Source organism: Engystomops pustulosus, chromosome 6 (genome assembly GCF_040894005.1).
Source record: "Engystomops pustulosus chromosome 6, aEngPut4.maternal, whole genome shotgun sequence".
NCBI lineage: Eukaryota > Metazoa > Chordata > Amphibia > Anura > Leptodactylidae > Engystomops > Engystomops pustulosus.
Window position 1 is genome coordinate 27,048,136 of NC_092416.1, and position 21,830 is coordinate 27,069,965.

General features: G+C 41.6%; 1 long non-coding RNA gene across 1 annotated transcript in view; it reads right to left on the minus strand.

Moving 5' to 3' along the window:
• Nucleotides 1-21,830, minus strand: part of LOC140134718 (uncharacterized) — a 52,696-nt gene that overhangs the window by 7,041 nt on the left and 23,825 nt on the right. The window lies entirely within an intron of this gene.

A 21,830-nucleotide genomic window follows, 5' to 3' on the forward strand; every position in this document is an offset into this window, starting at 1 on the left:
AGACACCAATGATTGGAGGAGGCCGGCAAGCCCCGAATGTGTAGCGCAGTATGGAACGTCCACTAAGTGCTCCACTACGGAGCCCAGGAGACCTGGTGATGTAAGAAATGACATCTCATGCTTCCAGTACTTCATTATGGGACCACGAGACGCAAGATGATGATATCACCACGCCTCTGAAGTATAATACAGTATGTAACTCAGGATTAGTACAGGATAAGTAATGTCATGTATATACATAGTGACTGCACCAGCAGCAGAATAGTGAGTGCAGCTCTGAAGTATAATACAGTATGTAACTCAGGATCAGTACAGGATAAGTAATGTCATGTATGTACACAGTGACTGCATCAGCAGCAGAATAGTGAGTGCAGCTCTGGAGTATAATACAGGATGTAACTCAGGATCAGTACAGGGTAAGTAATGTCATGTATGTACACAGTGACTGCACCAGCAGCAGAATAGTGAGTGCAGCTCTGGAGTATAATACAGGATGTAACTCAGGATCAGTACAGGATAAGTAATGTCATGTATGTACACAGTGACTGCACCAGCAGCAGAATAGTGAGTACAGCTCTGGAGTATAATACAGGATGTAACTCAGGATTAGTACAGGATAAGTAATGTCATGTATGTACACAGTGACTGCACCAGCAGCAGAATAGTGAGTGCAGCTCTGGAGTATAATACAGGATGTAACTCAGGATCAGTACAGGATAAGTAATGTCATGTATGTACACAGTGACTGCACCAGCAGCAGAATAGTGAGTGCAGCTCTGGAGTATAATGCAGGATGTAACTCAGGGTCAGTACAGGATAAGTAATGTCATGTATGTACACAGTGACTGCACCAGCAGCAGAATAGTGAGTGCAGCTCTGGGGTATAATACAGGATGTAACTCAGGATCAGTACAGGATAAGTAATGTCATGTATGTACACAGTGACTGCACCAGCAGCAGAATAGTGAGTGCAGCTCTGGAGTATAATACAGGATGTAACTCAGGATCAGTACAGGATAAGTAATGTCATGTATGTACACAGTGACTGCACCAGCAGCAGGATAGTAAGTGCAGCTCTGGAGTATAATACAGGATGTAACTCAGGATCAGTACAGGATAAGTAATGTCATGTATGTACACAGTGACTGCACCAGCAGCAGAATAGTGAGTGCAGCTCTGGAGTATAATGCAGGATGTAACTCAGGGTCAGTACAGGATAAGTAATGTCATGTATGTACACAGTGACTGCACCAGCAGCAGAATAGTGAGTGCAGCTCTGGGGTATAATACAGGATGTAACTTAGTACAGGATAAGTAATGTCATCTACAAAGTGTTGCATATAGTGTCACCGAAAAAATGTCTGTTTCTATGAAGGGCGTCACTTATGGGGAAGTGAAACGTCTGAGACACAGCTGGAGAACAACTGGCTGTGAGCGGGCGCGGTGCCCGGGCCCCCTAGTGTGGGGATCACCATTGCCTGTAAGTCCCCCATTCCAGTCATAAGACTGTAATACATAACTCCAGCCTCCGGGTCATGCAGGGGCCGGAATAAAAGCACAATATGTCCACAAGCTGTGACTGCGCTAATTAACCATTCGTGTCTTTACATCAGACGTATGTGATATATACCCCAGGTGCTTTGCACCTGCTCTCTATAGCCGCCCATATATGCTGTTAACGGGCGCTGGCCAATAAACACCATTTATTACAGAGGCCACACACGACGGCGCACAGATGCAGGTTTGTTACATTGCAGCCAGCGCTTCACATTGTAACTGTGTCATTAAACATTACAACCAGCAGGAATGAAGAATTGTAGTCTACGTGACTGGAGAATGTCAAATCCTGCCCAATGTTCAATGGAGGATTAACCTGCTGGGGCTGGTGACCCACCACTATCATGTAATGGGCCCCTATGAGAAATGGCACAATTACAGAAATCTGTGGGTCTCCTCCAAAGAATAGCCATTAAGGACCTCTTTAATATGTACTCACTCATTATTTTGGGTAAAAGGAAGTGCTGAGGTTATACTTTTTAGCGACATACTGTAGCTACAATTAGCAATTCCAGCATACCAACAGTGTTCATTGTGATAGTTGTACAGCTGCAGATTTCTTTCCACTGTGCTTTACACCGCAGCTCTGCTCATTCTTTGTTATTTTGTATAAGCACAAGTTCAGAATGAAACCTGTGTAAGAGAAGTGGCCACAGTTTTCATGTACTAAGCCAGGCACTCTTACTATACATTGTCCTCTGGCAGTAAGTATCATAAATCCTTTCTTCTGCTCTCTGCACTGAGATTTATGATACACAGCCTTCCCTGTTTTAGGAGTTGGTCACCACAGGCAATTCAAGGAGGCGACTGTTGAGCCACGTAGGAGATTTTACTCCGTTTACATGGGATCTTTTGTAGATGTTGACCTGCTGTATCCAAGCTGCTATTACAGAGTGCTCAGTCACTGTATCTAAGCTCCTATTGTAGAAGGATATCTCTCTATAGAGAGCCCCAACACTCTGAGCGATGTTAAAAAAAAAAAAAAAAGCTATCTTATAAATATATTGGAGGAGATTTATCAGGGCTTTTATGAAGTTTTCTGGCGTACAACCCTGAAATAATCAAAATACCTGTCAGGAATTACAATTATTTTCCCCTTTACACCAGCTCAGTCTATCCCCCAAGCCCATGCTCTTAGATCCTCCAGTTATATTGTCTTCCTTAACTTGGGCATCCCAGTCACATCTCCAGGACTTCTCCCGAGCTGCACCTATTCTCTGGAATGCACCAACTCAAACCATCAGGCTAATACCCAAATACCAAACTTTCCAACGTGCCTTAAAAACCCATCTTTTCCCTAGATAAGATATTAAATGTAATAAACAATAAAAAAAATCAAACATGTTAGGTATCCTATTGTCTAAAAATGCCCGATCTATCAAAATATAAAACCGCTTATTCCCGGTGGTGAACCCCATAACGGAAAATGGCGCTAAAATTTCCAAAACGCTACTTTTACACCATCTTGGATCACATAAAAAATGTAATAAAAAGTATTCAAAAGTATACACAGCCCTCAAAATGGTAGCAACAAAAACAACAACATGATCGTACCAAACCAAATGATAAAGTAGACGTATCTTTTGGAGCGCACATTGAAAGTTGTAAAAACGGAGCCCACAAGATGGGACGCAAATGCGTTTTTTTGGCCAATTTCAACATATTTGGAATTTTTTTCCAGCTTTCCAGTACACGACATGGAATAATAAATATAATAACGTCACTAAGAAATAAAATTTGTTATGCAGAAAATAAGCCTTCACGCAGCTCTGTACACAGACAAATTAAAAAGATATGGGTGGAGGGCGAATAATGAACGAAAAAATGTTCTAAAGGGAACCGGTCATCAGTCCTTATAACCTTAAAAACTACTACAAGTTTGTTGTGAAGGAGCTGAGCACTTTCGAGATCGTGTTTATTTCATGACCCAGTGTGATTGCATCATATAGAAAATCAGCTTTCAATTGATATGTAAATTGGTTGTATAAAGTCAAGGAGGAGGAGAGTTTAACACTGAAGTCAAGCTCTCCTCACCTCTGAATGTCTCCTCGCCTGTGATTGACATCATCCACCAGACTTCAGCAGATCTGCTTAGTGATGTCTAAGGGTGCAGGGCCATCAATCACAGTGAAGGGGAGATGGAGAGAGCTTGACTTCAGTGTTAAACTCTCCACCTCCTTGACTTTATACAACCAATTTATATCTCACTTCAAAGTTAATTTTCTGGATGATGAAACCATGTAGGGCCATAAAATAAACATGGTCTAGAAGATGCTCGTCTCCTTCACTACAAACAGTGTCTGATGACAGGTTCCCTTCAAGTGGTTATAGAATGGCTGAACTATTGCACAAGTCACCTTCTGTGTCCCCCCTTTAATCGACTGTAAGCTCTTGGGAGCAGGGGCCCCTCTCCTATTGTTTAATCTGATTATGTTGTTGCTCTGTAATCAAATCTTTTTGATTTATAGATGTCACATGATCTGTACAGCGCTGCGGAATAGGATGGTGCTACATAAATAAAGCTTTATAATTATTTATTTAAACTCCACGTGATCGTTCAATTCACAACGTTGCTGGTAATAGCGCAATTCTACGCCAGGCAGGTGCCAAATACATCAGAAACCTGAAGCCTCCTGCTGTATCCGGCATGGCGGAGCACAATGCCTGATACATTGTATCCTGTATGTCTCCAATCTATATAAACGTGGGAGCACACCACATATCTTGAGGCTCTTGCCCATAATTTTTGAATACTTTATCCAAAAACCTTAATGCAGGTTGACCGGAGGCTAATGTACAGGGACAGGTGCAGACGCTTTATCCGTCGCTTTCTGACCCGGGATCTGCAGTCGTCTTTCGGCTGTAACGTCATTTTTCGTTGCACATTCTGAGCAGTTCATGTCATCGAGAGATTAGATGCTCAATTAACTGTTGTCTCTCGTCACATTCTTGCAGAAGAACATTTCTTTCATGAGTTGTGTCCCTGGAGGCCGTGCTGCTTTATATTCTGAGTGTGTGATATTACTCCAGCGCCAGCCTTTACATATCCGGCCATTAATTAGAGACCATGCTCTTGTCATTGTAGAAGAACACGGCAAATGTAATCTTGTGGAGTCAGTTCTAATTTCCGAGGACCAAGACATGAGCTGGCTGCGTGATATGTGAGCCGGGGCAGGTCACTGTAGACCAGCACAGACACTAGGACACATTCCCAGGGACCAGGATAGCAGGAAATATGCTGTAATACAGACACCGGGAGATGGAATATGCCACAAGATGAAATATGAGCAGCACGTATCATAAGTGTGCACTAAACCTAAAGACAAAGACAACATTTTTCTATCAACCACAGGTTAAAGGGGTTGTCCAGCCTTTAGATACTGATGTCCCACACTCATGATAGGTGATCAATGTGAGATTGGTGGGGGTCCAGCACTCGGTGCCAGCACCAGTCAGATTCTCGGACTGCACGATAGGTGATAGGAGTTGCAAGCAGGATATTTTGTCCTGAAAGTTTGCAGACTGTGCAGACGGTGTTGCACTCCAAGGGCATTTATATATATATAAACAATAATAAAAAAATTATAGGTCTTTTGTCTGATAAATTGGATAAATTGTCTGATAAAACTGAAGATAGGGGCTTCTGAAGTGACCTTTCCCTTGCAGCCTCTAAACATGACTCTTCTCAGGCAAATATGACTCTTCTTTGTTCATTTCCACATGGCGGCACGGTGGCTGAGTGAGTAGCACTTCTGCGTTGCAGCACTGGGGTCCTGGGTTTGAATCCCACCCAGGTCAACATCTGCAAAGAGTTTGTATGCTCTCTCCGTGTTTGCGTGGGTTTCCTCTGGGTCCTCCGGTTTCCTCCCACACTCCAAAAACATACTGCTAGGTTGTTTAGATTGTGAGCCCCATGGGGACAGGGTCCAATTTGTCATGCTTTGTGCAGCGCTGCGTAATCTGTGTGCCCTATATAAATAAAGAATTATTATTATTATGACATTGGAGTAGAATGATTACTGGTAAACAAGTGAGAATTCACATTAAAGAGGGAATTCTAGAAAGGAGATTTTTTGACATGAGAGAGCAGGGAGTTTAATGTTTAAAATTTGGTAACAAGTTCCCTTTAAAGCTTAAACTTTTCCAATACTGACATTGAAGTGAAGAGGCCTCTCTTAAGACGTCAGTGGTGGGTAAGGTCTGCGGCTGGTGTGAGTCAGAGTCCTGTGTTGTTCTCATACGAGTACACACCGTGAAGAACACATTTAATGAGTCACTTGTGATGTATTTAATGCAGCGCTGGCTGCTAATACATTGTGTTTCCAGTACGATTGAGGTTATTCTCTCATATTCAAGAGGAGAAAACAATATACAAATTATCACCCAGATTAGGAGATTATATAGCACCAATATTCCACAGGAACAAAAGTCTAGAAGTGTGCAACATATCCAGGGATCAGACGGAGGCAATGTTGTGCAAATCAACTCACGATTCTTTATTGAACAGCAGGCTACGGACAAACGATAACAGCAGATTCACAAGATGGAAGAGCCATGGAGAGCCGGTTCACAGAAAAGGTACACACAGCCTGGTAGTGGTGTCAGGCTGGGCTGATAGAGATGGAGCTGACTCCGGGTGGTGGATCTCGGCTCTGGGCTTAAGTCTCCTGACTTGCCCTGGGTGCTAGGCAGTGGCATGAGGCACCTGTGGTTCCCAGTATTAGGACACTTGCTATCGCAGACTGAGGTCTGGTTCTCTCCTTACTGCTCTTGGGAGACTAAGACCTCAGACCATGAGTTCTGACTCTGCTCTGACCGACCATGTGTCCCGCCTACCAGGGGTCTAAACTCCCTTGGTCAGGTGGTAGCCTACCAGCTTGCTTTACAAGAACATCATGGGATAGTAACATCTCAGTGTTATTATCTTCTGGATGAGTTGCACAGGCTTTGACCAGGAGAGGGGGCTATTTGCAACAACCACCTTGCCTATGCATTGGCAGGGGTGTTGCAGATGTACTTAAAATTCACATCAGAAAAATGTGTGTTATATTTTTAGGATTTATTTTAAGTTGGGGAATTTTTGTAGAACTCCTACAGATTTCCTGAAGATTTTACCCTGTGCTTTGCAAATGAAATTCAAACAGATTTTTTTTCTTTTAATGTGACATACATGAAATTTCTTAGAATGCCCCTTTAATAATAATTCCTTTATTTATATAGTGCACACAGATTATGCAGCACGACACAGACCTTACCAGATCAGTCCCTGTTCCCAATGGGGCTCGCAATGTAACCAACCTACCAGTATGTTTTGGAGTGTGACAGGACCCGGAGGAGAGAACATACAAACTCTTTGTAGATGTTGACCTGGATGGGACTTGAACCCAGGACCCAGTGCTGCAAAGCTGTAGTGCTAACCTCTGAACCACCATGCTGCCCTTAAAGGGAACCTACCACCACAAATCTACCTATAAAGGTAGATTGGGTGGTAGGTGGATCAATGGGACGTGAGGATAGCGTCACCTGCGCGGTCACTGCTCCGAAACAGGCGCGGGCCTGCTCTTCTGCGCATGCGCAGACGGCAAGATCGCCGGACGAGGGCGCGCAGCTACGCGGAGCTGCGCGCCGAAGATGGGTGAGTAGGAGGGGAAAAGTGGCTACCGGGGCATGGAGTAGCCGCCTCGTGTAACCTCAGATGCGGCTACTCCACGCCCCAGTAGCCGCATAAGTAAATTTGCATAAAAGACTAATAAAAGTTACCAAAAAAGTGTGGGGACGTGAGGATTAGCCCTTAAAAGGGCTATCCTCACGTCCCATTGATCCACCTACCACCCAATCTACCTTCATAGGTAGATTTGTGGTGGTAGGTTCCCTTTAAGAGAGAGATTGTCCAAAGTGTTCCATCTGCAGGCAGCATGTTATAGAGCAGGAGGAGCTGAGCAGATTGTCCCAAGTGTCCTATTTGCAGGCAGTGTTTTATGCATGCAACACAACAATACAAATTGTTGCAATAAAATTGTATGAAAGACCCCTTAAGATTCAAACCCCCTTTACCGAGTTTAAAACAAAACAGAAGAAAACATATTTTAAAAAATTGACATGAATTCTAATTATTGCCTCCCCATTCCTTTTGAAAACATATGAAAAATATTAAAAAAAAAAAATCAAGTAAATGTTCAGTATTTCTGAGTTCGAAAAAATGACTGATCTATAGAAACATAAGAATAATCATTGAATATAGTGAGCCCTGTAACCGAAAAATATCGAAATTGCATTAAAGTTTCAGCCTTTCCCTGTTTTTACGATGCTCCCCTCTAAATAGGTACACAACTTCCTCTCTCTTGCTTTAGGCCGTCTTCGTGGTGTCTCCCACTGTGTCTCTCTTTTCATAGTCCATCCTCACTAACAGAGACAGGACGTGGGACGGAACAGGATGAGCCATAATCTTCTGCTACAGCTCCACCTTCTCATCAGAGCTCAAATATGTATTCAAAGAATCCCTGAGAGTCTGCACACAGCACAAAAGTAAGTAGAAGACTGCTGAATCACTTGATGGCATCATTATTAAGTCAGTGGAGGCACATAGGCAACTTATGTAGCATCGACAACAATTTAAGCATTCAAAAGACAGAACTATCAAAAAGTTGTGCATTTCCCGATACTGGTATCACTGAAAACATTAGAAAAGACACGGTGCACTGCTATGTACATCAAAGTGTAAATAAAGTTACAAGTTTCAAAATCTGGCGATATGGTGAAAAATTATTACCCAAATTGTAACATTTTTTGTAAGTTTAAATATAATAAATATCTATGTATAAATTTGTTATCTCTGTGACCATATAGGATAAAAGGGAGGTATTATTTGGAGCACCCGGTGATAGCTGTAAAAAAGTGATGACCTGTGTGTTTCTTAGAGGGGGAATTTCACCATATTTGTTATTTTGTTTCTAGCTTTTCACTACATTGCACAGATTATTAGTTGGTCCAACTACAAAGTACAGTTTGTCCCCCCCAAAAACAAGTTCTCTGAACAAAAAAAAAAGTTCTGGCTTTTGGAAAGAAGGGAATTAAACAGAAAAGCAAATAAGAAAAAGTTAATTATTCTAACTTATATATTTATTATAATTTCTCCTAGAAAATTCCTTTAAGAATAAATTCAGTTTCCAGCGGAATCATTCGTTTAGCCCTCCCCAAAAGCGAGTCCTCCTCCTCAGCAGTATATTTCAGTGTCATTCTAATCTGTATGGAAAAGCTTACAAAACTGCATTGATCCGTCTGTAAACGTCTAAACAGATAAACATGGAGATGACGGAGGCGTCGGCCATTTTCCCTGGTAACCGGTGAAGTATAATGCGGCGGAGTATCTGGCGGTTTGATGGGCTTTACCGCGCTGGTCTCTCCTGTTACATTTTATAAAACCAGATTATTGCCTGAATCTGAACTAATTTCTCACTTAAGAAGATTTGCCTGTAGGAGCGTTTTTTTCCCGTTTCGCGCCTCTCTCCAGGCCCACTGCGTGCTGCAGGCTTTACTCAGACAATGTTAATTTTCTCTCTTTGTAGAAATACCTGCTGTAAATAACGTATTTCCACTGAGATGAATGACACTTTGTATCTGCAGTGATTCCAGGTTTATGGCGGAACCTTTACCACTTTCTATGCAGAGACTAATGGCGCAAAGTCAGAGCCCATTCTACAGGGACGACACAGGAGGCAATCAGCAATGTCACCCGAAGGAGAATGTAAGTATATTATAGAATAAGTTCTCATAGTCCTGGAAACAGGAGGAAACATCAGCCCACAGGACAATAGCTCCATACTATTACATACAGGATGGCATAATGGCTCTGCTGTAGGGTGCGGTGCGCTCAGGTCTTACACATGGACAATCTCTGCAGGCAGTTTAGAATTTTGGCCAATTCTACATATGACAAATTATATCAATATACAATAGTAGGATATACAGAGGCAAGTTTACAGCTAGTCAGTTGAGGGATTATTAAATATGAGTTGGAGTTACATCCAGAATTCTACTACAGAGCTGCACTCACTATTCTGCTGGTGGTGCAGTCACTGTGTACATACATGACATTACTTATCCTGTACTGATCCTGAGTTACATCCTGTATTATACTCCAGAGCTACACTCACTATTCTGCTGCTGGTGCAGTCACTGTGTACATACATGACATTACTTATCCTGTACTGATCCTGTACTGATCCTGAGTTACATCCTGTATTATACCCCAGAGCTACACTCACTATTCTGCTGCTGGTGCAGTTACTGTGTACATACATGACATTACTTATCCTGTACTGATCCTGAGTTACATCCTGTATTATACTCCAGAGCTGCACTCACTATTCTGCTGCTGGTGCAGTCACTGTGTACATACATGACATTACTTATGCTGTACTGATCCTGAGTTACATCCTGTATTATACCCCAGAGCTGCACTCACTATTCTGCTGCTGGTGCAGCCACTGTGTACATACATGACATTACTTATCCTGTACTGATCCTGAGTTACATCCTGCATTATACTCCAGAGCTGCACTCACTATTCTGCTGCTGGTGCAGCCACTGTGTACATACATGACATTACTTATCCTGTACTGATCCTGAGTTACATCCTGCATTATACTCCAGAGCTGCACTCACTATTCTGCTGCTGGTGCAGTCACTGTGTACATACATGACATTACTGATCCTGTACTGATCCTGAGTTACATCCTGTATTATACCCCAGAGCTACACTCACTATTCTGCTGCTGGTGCAGTTACTGTGTACATACATGACATTACTTATCCTGTACTGATCCTGAGTTACATCCTGCATTATACTCCAGAGCTGCACTCACTATTCTGCTGCTGGTGCAGTCACTGTGTACATACATGACATTACTTATCCTGTACTGATCCTGAGTTACATCCTGCATTATGCCCCAGAGCTGCACTCACTATTCTACTGCTGCTGGTGCAGTCACTGTGTACATACATGACATTACTTATCCTGTACTGATCCTGAGTTACATCCTGTATTATACCCCAGAGCTGCACTCACTATTCTGCTGCTGGTGCAGTCACTGTGTACATACATGACATTACTTATCCTGTACTGATCCTGAGTTACATCCTGTATTATACCCCAGAGCTGCACTCACTATTCTGCTGCTGGTGCAGTCACTGTGTACATACATGACATTACTTATCCTGTACTGATCCTTAGTTATATCCTGTATTTTGCTCCAGAGCTGCACTCACTATTGTGCTGTTGGAGTTACAGTGTACCCCAGTTCTTAAGTATTCTGTTAAATGTATCGATGCCATTGACTATGGTAATAAGAACTTTCAAAAAATACATATTTGTTCAAATGATAAAGTGGAACATAAGGTTTATTTCTGGTAACGTTTCTTGAAACGTACGTATATTATTTCTCTCCATGGGGTAAAACATATTCTCTGTAACATGGTGTCATTAAACACTATGGAGTTAAGACATAGCAGAAAACGCTCAGTCTGCGATCTGAGAATCGACATTTTAACTATAACGTTCCAGATGTTGGAATAAAACTTTATTAGAACTCGGCGCTCCATACATCACGTCCCGCTGAGCACATTGCAAACTCTAAATGAAATAAAACGAGATCTTGGAGTGGCCTAGCGAGGCTGGAGGTGTCAGATTTTCCATATGATAATGTATGGGTCCATCTGCTTTGGTTTAGCAGCCCTGACTGGAGCTAATTGGCAGATCAAGCCATTTGATGTACCATGTTAGATAAGAAGCTATGAGAGCCAACATTGACTAGGACACTTTTTGGATGGATCCCAAAGTCGCTCTTTCCCAACCGCAGTAAAATATCAGGGTGTTAACACGATCCAGATTGGACGCACAGAAGCTGCGGAGAAAGTAACAAGTGTCAAACGCCTTTGAACTACTTTTGGCGAAGTCCTTCACCAAATCATCCCCGGAGGGGCAGCTCAACGACTGAATGAAACTTGAATCCGCAGGCTAGAGACGTTCTCCGCTGCATCATGGTGGAGTAGAGGGACGAGTGATTTACAACATATTAGAGATGTGTATCGGGAGATAAGATGAAAGGAGTCTCTGGATCTCGTTAGACAGTATGAGGTGGAGGACCCTGGTCCACCCAAAACTGGTGGTGTATCTCAAGCCATTCTGATGAACTAAGGGGAATCGCATAAATAGCAATTGCATCATAAAGTTTTAGGTCACCATCACATATACTCATGATATCCCAAGTCTTAAAGGGGATCTCTCACTCTGTACATTTTGCTTTCACCTCTGTTCCAAGAACTGCAAGAAGATGGACAAATCAAGCAACATGCTCAACCCTGTGGGCAAACCAAAGCGGGAAGGGGTATGCTCAATCATGGCCGATGTTTCCCGCATCACTTGCTTGCCCAAAAAAAGGGTTATGCTCAAGTCATACAGTTCCAAATATCAAGCCAACAATACAAAGTAAGTAAAAGGAAGCAGCCTCTTATCTTATTCCACTACCCACATAGCCACTAGGTAGCTCCATGCTGTTGTATCCAGTCTGTGATGCCATCCTGCAAAGTATTTAAGTTTTACAGGGGTTTTTCCATGAAACAAGTTAGGTCCTATCCACAGGATTTAATGCTAAATTACTGAGAGAAAGAACACAAGCCATCATGGGATCTGTGGGCAAACTAACTGGCCTCAGCCTGAGGGCATAGACTGACAGACATTAGTCTCCGCCCACTTCAACTCTGGAGAAAGATTTTTGTCAAACACTTTCAGAACAGAAAATGTCAGAACTTTGGAAAGAAAAGTACGAGCAGCACAAAGTCGGCATCTCTCTGTTTTAAAGGGGGAATCATATACAATAATTTGGTGAAATCAATATAACTTTACAGTTACACTTTAACATATGGAGATTAAGGGGAACCTGGCAAATAAAGTAATCCACACTAACTAAACATATATTTGAAAACTGCTATTTTACAGAAGTATAATTATCCCTATATTGTTTCTCCCCAGGCCTGTAAAGTCTCACAGTCTATTCATAAAGTTGACTCACTATCAATGAAAATGAGCCCATGTGAGTCCAATCATCTTTCATCTGAAAAAAGTCTGGTATATCCATGTTCTCTTGCTGAGCTTCACCTCTTGTTCATTCCCCCCTCCCTAAGCATTGAGGGAGATGCTGGTTGTGTGACTTTCTTTGAATAATTCTTAAGAGAGGGGGTGAATGAGGAGCTGATTTCTCTTCAGCAAGTCACTCCCACATAGCCAGTGTCTCTCATCCCTAAGTGAGGGGTGAATGATGTAGCAGAGCAGAGTTCACTTAGATGAAGAGAAAGCAGGCCCCTTCTCAATCAGGAAGCCGGAGACACAGCTGAGCTAGAAGAACATGAATATGCATAGATGGCGAGTCAACTAAATGACTATGAAACTTTATAGGCATGGGGAGGAACAATATAGGGATAGTTGAACTGCTGTATCATAGCAGTTTTCAAAATTATGTTTCATTAGTGTGGGTAAAGTTCCCTTTAAGCACGGGAGGACGTTACATCACCTGTACATGGATCTGTACATCACCATCAGATCCATCACAGCTTCCCAGTGGGTTGCTGTGGTGGAGGAGATGTCTGGCCCCTTGATTATGAGTATTAGTGGGGGCCCCACAATGATGACATATCCTTGTGATGTGCCGTTACTGGGTCAAGAACAATGTTACCATTTACAAGAACAGTTCTTGCAATTGTTACGGTACCTCTTCCGGGCACAGCGATGCCATCCGCGTCACTAGATATCCTCCTGCAAAATCCGCTTCTCATCCCAGCAAATATTCCAATTCGGTAAACAACCTCGTAAAACTTCCTAAAGTGAATTAAGCAGCAGATGGTCCCTCATTAAGGAGATTACCATCACAATTCCTCCTTGGTCTCTCTCCGCTAATTGCATTAGATTTTTTTCCCAATGTGAAAACTTTTGCAACTATTAAAAACTCATATACGAGGCCTTTTCTCATTCTCGGCTTTATAGGATTACAGCCAAGTACATGCTGAGAGCGCAGTGTAATGTGATAATCTGCACGTGGTTTCCCTGGTTAGAGAGTCAGACTCTGAAAACATCATATAGACCACATTACATCTCTGGTAACGGGAGGAAATAAAAGGGGCACAAGACCGATGGAGAATTCGGACATCCTGGAATTATGCAGAATTATTTGGGCACTTTTTATGAAGCTCCTCAAACAAATCATTCGCATCCCAATAATCTGTTGGTTTTCAGAAATTATAGGTATGCAAATTAGCATTGTAGTGCACCAGGGGTGGGGCCATACCTGCTGGAGCACAAGTTTTCTTTCTAAAAAAACCAATCGACAGATTTTACTCGCATTAACCTTCTAACCAACCAGGTAGGGTATGAAATGTCCTAGAACTCCTTATGTGAAATCGCACCCGTTTACCTAATTCAAAAAATCTCATCCAATGTCATGTGAAAACAAGCAGAGAAGAGTCAGATTTGAACGGAGATGAATCAAGGTTAGAAGCTAAGGGGGCGGGAGGAGTGTCATTTCAAACTGCAGTTAATTTATCTGCATTTCTGTAGCACTAAGGGTGATGCCACACATTGCGTTTTTGGTCCATTTTTAGTCCGTTTTTCACAATTATCTTAATAGATAACAGGTTGTAAGCAGCCAAATGCATGGTAAACTGCCAAAAACGGATCAAAAACGCCATGTGTGACATCACCCTTATAAACATGATGCTTGTGTTATATTAAGACGCATTCTTCAGATGCATTCTTTTTCTGGTTCTATAGTAATAATAATTCCTTTATTTATATAGCGCACACAGATTACACAGCGCTGCACAGAGCTTGCCAAATTGGTCCCTGTTCCCATGGGGCTCACAATCTAATCAACCTACCAGTGTGTTTTTGGAGTGTGGGAGGAAACCCACGCAAACATGGAGAGAACATACAAACTTCTTTGCAGATGTTGACCTGGATGGAACTTGAACCCAGGACCCCAGCGCTGCAAGGCTGTAGTGCTAACCACTAAGCCACTGTGCTGCCCATGCTCTGATTTACTGAACCCAGAGATACAGACAGGTAAAGAAATAATTGGGAATGTGAGCTGCAGATAAAAATCAAACCCCCATTTTACTGTAACTCTAGTTCTGTAGATCACTTAACCACAAGGCTGATGTGATCCTAAACATGAGATTCTTATCTTTAATATGACAACAACAGCACGTCTCTAGGTGCTATATAGGCAAATATGGGGGTGTCTGAATTGATGCTCCCCCTGCATCCTATAAACTTGACTCATCTCAAGCAAATATGACTCTTCTCTGTTCATTTTAACATGACTTTGGAGGAGTTTTCTTTCTTAAAGGGTCCATTCATAGAGGGAGATATACAGAAAGTAGATGCGCTGTATAGACATTTTTGAGCCTCACACATCTTGTATCCCATCAGAGAAGCCCTTCAACTGCATACGTTACGTTCTGTTCAGAAGGACGTCTCTAATGTGAGACTGTAGTGAGATACATACTGCTATACTTTACTCTTAAGGGCCCTTAAAATTCTCGCGGTGACTGCGGTTGGCTGGGTACACACAATTAATTAGATGAGGAGTCCCCGGATCATAGAGCGGCTGATTAAAGTTTTCCTACAATAGTCCCTAACGTGCAGTGCAGCCTACACTCTGGTTTAATTTGTCTGAGGTCCTAAATCCCCTTTACTGTCCTCAGAATAATTCAATATGATAATGTAGAGGGGATTAAAGAATCACCGGGCGCAGAGAGATGAAGTTTCGATTCTGTCATTCCTAAAATGACTATCACCCTCTCCCAACCCCACATATTAACCCCTAGTGGACAGAACAAGTAACATGACCTCCCATGCACAGTAGGGACATACAAAATTAAACGTTAAATGTTATAAATAACTTATAGTTAAGAACTTTTAATAAGTACCACATTTCCCTACACCCCAAAGCCCTGACCATATGTGTCGGAACATAAGTATTATCCAATAAACAAAGGGAAAACAAATACTTTTTAATACCATATAACAAAAAGTTTGATAACAAAATTTTGATTAAATACCCAAAAATAAGGCATACATTCCTTAAAAGAATAAATTCACCTTATAAATTTTGCACTTAGCCAGTAGGTGGCGCTCTCTGTCCTTTCTTCAACTGAAAGCTCAGGAACTAAATCTAAATAACAACATACCATGTATTTATTCACCTGCCCAGATTGACTGAAATGAATCACTAATTATCTGGAGTCAGTTCTACAAAATGCTGACTGCACCAGCAGAATAGTGAGTGCAGTTCTGGAGTATAATACAGGATGTAACTCAGGATCAGTACAGGATAAGTAATGTCATGTATGTACACAGTGACTGCACCAGCAGCAGAATAGTGAGTGCAGCTCTGGGGTATAATACAGGATGTAACTCAGGATCAGTACAGGATAAGTAATGTCATGTATGTACACAGTGACTGCACCAGCAGCAGAATAGTGAGTGCAGCTCTGGAGTATAATACAGGATGTAACTCAGGATCAGTACAGGATAAGTAATGTCATGTATGTACACAGTGACTGCACCAGCAGCAGAATAGTGAGTGCAGCTCTGGAGTATAATACAGGATGTAACTCAGGATCAGTACAGGATAAGTAATGTCATGTATGTAGACAGTGACTGCACCAGCAGCAGAATAGTGAGTGCAGCTCTGGAGTATAATACAGGATGTAACTCAGGATCAGTACAGGATAAGTAATGTCATGTATGTACACAGTGACTGCACCAGCAGCAGAATAGTGAGTGCAGTTCTGGAGTATAATACAGGATGTAACTCAGGATCAGTACAGGATAAGTAATGTCATGTATGTACACAGTGACTGCACCAGCAGCAGAATAGTGAGTGCATCTCTGGGGTATAATACAGGATGTAACTCAGGATCAGTACAGGATAAGTAATGTCATGTATGTACACAGTGACTGCACCAGCAGCAGAATAGTGAGTGCAGCTCTAGGGTATAATACAGGATGTAACTCAGGATCAGTACAGGATAAGTAATGTCATGTATGTACACAGTGACTGCACCAGCAGCAGAATAGTGAGTGCAGCTCTGGAGTATAATACAGGATGTAACTCAGGGTCAGTACCGGATAAGTACAGGTGGTCCCCTACTTAAGGGCACCCGACTTACAGACAACCCATAGTTACAGACAGACCCCTCTGACCTCTGGTGAAGTCTCTGGATGTTACTATACTCCCATCCTGCAATGATCAGCTGTAAGGTGTCTGTAATGAAGCTTTATTGATAATCCTTGGTCCCATTACAGCAAAAAATGCTTAAACTCCAATTGTCACTGGGGCCAAATTTGTTTTTGTCTGGATCCACAATTATAAAATATACAGTTTCGACTTACATACAAATTCAACTTAAGAACAAACCTCCGGACCCTATCTTGTACGTAACCCTGGAACTGCCTGTAATGTCATATAAATGGTGCTCGGAGTATTTCAGGCTAGATTAGCAGCTATTATGGGCTTTGGTGTCTCCATTTAAAAACATTTTACCAACTTACAAAAATTATAAACAAAAAATCTAAAATAAGAAATATCAAGGTATAAGAGAAATGTTCACTCATAGCTTACAAAAGTATCACTGACTAGTATCTAGGCAATTACACAAAGCAATACTGTACTCGTTCTCCAGACAACAAAATCTGTTGCATAAATTTTATCCAAAATGTTTAAACATTCAATAAAAGGACATGGCTGAAACTACTGCAGTCTGTGTGCCAGTCTTCACCCTGGTACTGGCGATATATTCATGAACCAGGGGGCATAGGATACAAAAAACCTGTTTGGACAGTGCATAAAAGTGCATGAAATTGTGGGAGACCAAACGGATAGATGACTACTACATGATCTATGTTGCTAAAACCATAGCTGGACCCTCTTGCCTGTTTGGTGGAGATTCACTTTTTAGGTAAGTGGGGGGGGTCAGGATGCAAGAGAGGCATGGGTTACTAGAGACGGGTCACAGCGCTCTCCATACTCTCCTCCTGGAGGATGAGCTGTCTAGGAGAGCGCGGCTTCTCTGAGCAGAAGAACAGGTGACTATAATATGTTATGGTTCCACCAGCCTGGAGCCTCTTGTCATTGCACTCCTGGGAACCTTAAGGAATAAATTATTTACTACGATAGATGATAAAAAAGAAAAAAATACTCCCAAGAAATTGTGCAAAGTTTCTGCCAAACGAGAAAGTGTGATTAGGTCATTTCCATAGAAGATGTTTGCTACATCTGCCCCACATCAATATTACTCTCCTTTCACGTCGCCTCCTGCACGTTTATGGGCCCAGCTGCCGGGATCCTGCAAGTCGCTGTGAAGGACTAAGTCGGTGTCTATTACTGAGACTGGAATTTAGAAGACATTAAAAGTTATCAATAATTTGCAAAAAAAAAAAAAAAAAGGATTAAACTTGATATCATTCATATCAGATAAGGGTTAATAAATATAATTTACTGTTTTTCAGTTTGAGACTTCCACATCCTCTGTATAGACTGAGGCAAATGATAATATATTGGCTGCTGTAACACACCACTAGGGGGAGCTGAAGACATCTCAGTGATAATTCTGAGCAGATTTAAAAGGAAAAAAGCAGCACTGAACACAGGCATTAGCAAGTAAACACTGAGGAGCATATATTCAGACATCTGTCTTGATATCACTTTAACATGCACCTAATTTATGACCTGGTGTAGGCCTTGGATGAATTAGGTGCATGGACTTGGCCGGAGTCAAATGTTGCAAGATTTCATTCTAGTGTGAAAGATGTTACATCCATCTCAGGCTTATGCCACCGCTTTTTACCAGACCTTTATACAAAGTAGCCAGGAGGTAAAAAAAAAAGTATATTTGCACAAAACTTTTTGCAAAAATAAGGAGAAAAAGACACATTCTAAATGATAAATCATTATGAACCCTATGGCGCAATATTGCTGATTAGACCGTGCTATAATGTTAGTCCTGACTACGTTTCCTGCATTTTAGTTCTGCTCTTAGGTGTACTTTAGTTGAACAAAAGACCTGGTTATGGACACATGAAATTGCAAACACATTTTGGAAAAAAATTTAGAAAACCAAGAAGTGGTATGATGTGAGACAAAGGTGTCTAATCACGCACCACATTCATCCAAAGCGGCTGCTCTTTTGGTTGATTTGGCACCACCATGAACGATCTATAGGACATTACTGATCTACTATCACTAGTTTTATTTTGAGAAGGAGTAGTCAGTAAATTCAGACCCTCTGCTCAAGTCATTGGACTCTATAGACTCAGCAGTGGACTATAATACAGGCGGTTTGGGTGGTAGGTCATACTTGGTGGTAAGGGGGCTGCCTTTCAAGGTAGCAAAAGGAGGTATTGTTTTCCATTTAACACCTTGGAAAATTATTAGCATTTTTCCCAGAATTCCCTAGTGGAGCATCTATTGCTTTAAGTCTCCACGTGCCTTTAGGTTGCCTTAATTGGCATTGTCTCCTTAAGGAGAACACCTACTGTCTGACCCTATTACTATATGTAGGAAGTGAATCCCGGACTAGAAGGGCTATAATATTCATACATCCCAGGGCCCATGGCAGTGTTAATCTGCCCCTGTATAGACTCTACATTTGATTTACACATGGTAAATATTCAATATCTAATAAATTATTTCAATCACAACCAGAGAAGACGTTTTAGAATGAAGTGGTCAGATGACCTGCCGTTCCCAGAAATCTACCTCACCAGAGATGTTTCGTTGTATCCAGAACAATGCAACATTCTGCAAAGCTCTAAAGAAAATTGTCATCTGCAAATCATTAGCAGAAAAGAAAGGACGTTGTAACAGGAACTGGAGATGTTTCCGCAAGTTATAAGATCAGTTCTGTCCAGATACTGGAACTATGGCTCTAATCTATCTGCAAGCAGAGGCTATGACAGTGCACACATTACACAGGCAGCAACTGGATGATATAAAGTAACTTTTGTCATTCTTGAAAAAGTGGCTACAAGTTCTTTAGCAGCATGCAGGCGACGGAAATCGGGGGGCGTGGCCGAACGAAAACCCGCCACATTTAAAAAAAAAAAAAAAAAAAAGTGACGCGAAAATTGCACTTACCTTCACTCAGCCCGGCTTGGTGTATTCCAGTGCGTTCCGATGCTTTTCAGGCAGCAGCGCCACCTGGTGGACGTCGGAGGAACTACCTTAATAAATCCAGGGCGGACCCGAATCCACCGCAGACAGAGAATGCGCCGCTGGATCGCGAATGAGCCGGGTAAGTAAATCTGCCCCATTGTGTCCTTTCCCCAGGAGATGGTTAATGCAGGAGACACAAAATATGTTTGCCATGGATTTGATACAGAATTCCCAAGTGTTACATGCCATGTATAATAACAGGCATGCTGCAGATCTCAAACATTGGCAAGATTATGCACAAGACCAAAACTTTTATACATGTCAATGGTCTTGTGTATATGTTGCAGATTTTCAGTACAGGCGGTGCCCTACTTAAGGGCGCCCAAATTACAGATGACCCATAGTTACAGACGGACCTCTTTGCCCACTGTGACCTCTGGTGAAGTCTCTGGATGTTACTATAGCCCCAGGCTGCAATGATTAGCTGTAAGGTGTCTGTAATGAAGCTTTATTGGTCCCGCTACAGCAAAAAATTTTGAAACTCTGTCACTGGGGCAATTTTTTTTGGTCTGGATCTACAATAATATAAAATATACAGTTCCGACTTATATACAAATTCAACTTAAGAACATACCTAAGAAACCTATCATGTATATAAATTGGGCACTGCCTGTACAGTATAAAGTACAGCATGTCCAGTGATTTGATGACAGAGAGGGGCATTTATTATTTTTGGCGCAGGGTGGCACTAAAACAGTTCTATATTATTAAGTGGGATAAAGGGATTAATTAAATGGATGGACTCAAAAGGTTCAGAGCTGCCTAGACCAGCTTTTATCCGGGCTAATGTTGTGCCACAACTTGCCGCATAAAACGTGTCAGAAGTACCAGAAAACTGGTGGATTTACAAAAGAGCCAAAATTTTGCAACCCAAAAATAGAACATGATGAGAGTGTCAGAAAACACCAATATTGTGCCGTCTATTGGTCATGAATTTAGTACTGAAATCCCCTACGTCCACTGGTTTGTTGCTCATAATCCAAAGAAGTAACTAAAAGCTTCAAAATCCAGTCCCCCAACTATAACGTTTGTTATAGTGTCTCTCCATCTGGGATAGACACATCTTAAGAATCCCATGAGATTCCCTTTTCCCAGTTCCAATCCAGTCCAATTCCAAACTTTCTACAGCAGCGAATATACAAAGTTTTACCTGCAAATCCTTTGGGGGGAAAAAAAAAACTAAACTTTTTTTTTTATACCATCACAGAAATGTTGCAGAAAATGTTGTTCATTCCATTGCAAAAGGTTGAAATTTAGTAATATTTCACTTAAAGGCGGTCCCTGATTTAAGAACACCCGACTTACATACAACCCCTTGTTACAAACGGACCTCTGGATGTAGGTAATTTACTGTACTTTAGCCCTAGGCTACAATAATCAGCTGAAGGTGTCTGTAATTAAGCTTTATTGTTAATACCGGTTCTTATGACAACCTAAAAGTTTTCAAATCCAATTGTCCAAAACATTTTGTCTGGGGTTACAGTTATAAAATATACAGTTCCGAATTACATACAAATTAAACTTAAGAACAAATCTACAAAATCTATCTTATACATAACCCGGGGAATGCTTGTACTTTGCAGAAGATTTTTCATGTGCAATTTAGCACTTGAAATAAGAGCAGAGGTTTTCTGCCATGTGTGAACATACCAGCAGAAGTTTAAACCTCCTCTATCTGTGGTTTTCAATAGTTTTGTCCAAATTGTATAATAATCAACCTATTACTGTCAATACGCCCATAAAAAAATATTATTAGTTCGTTTCATTTTCCAGTCCATTTGCTTATACATTTTATAAAAAATAACACAATGTAATGTCTACACATCCCCATCTTACTCCCTTTAGAAGATGAAATATTTCACTAAAGTAGCAGCAGAAATCCTCTGACCCCATTGATCACATGCGACCCTGGTGGAAAGCCTGGCTACAGACCGACCAGAACATTCTCCAACCCCAAATTCCATATTTTGGACATTTGCTCTTCTGCTGTAATGAGCGGCATCC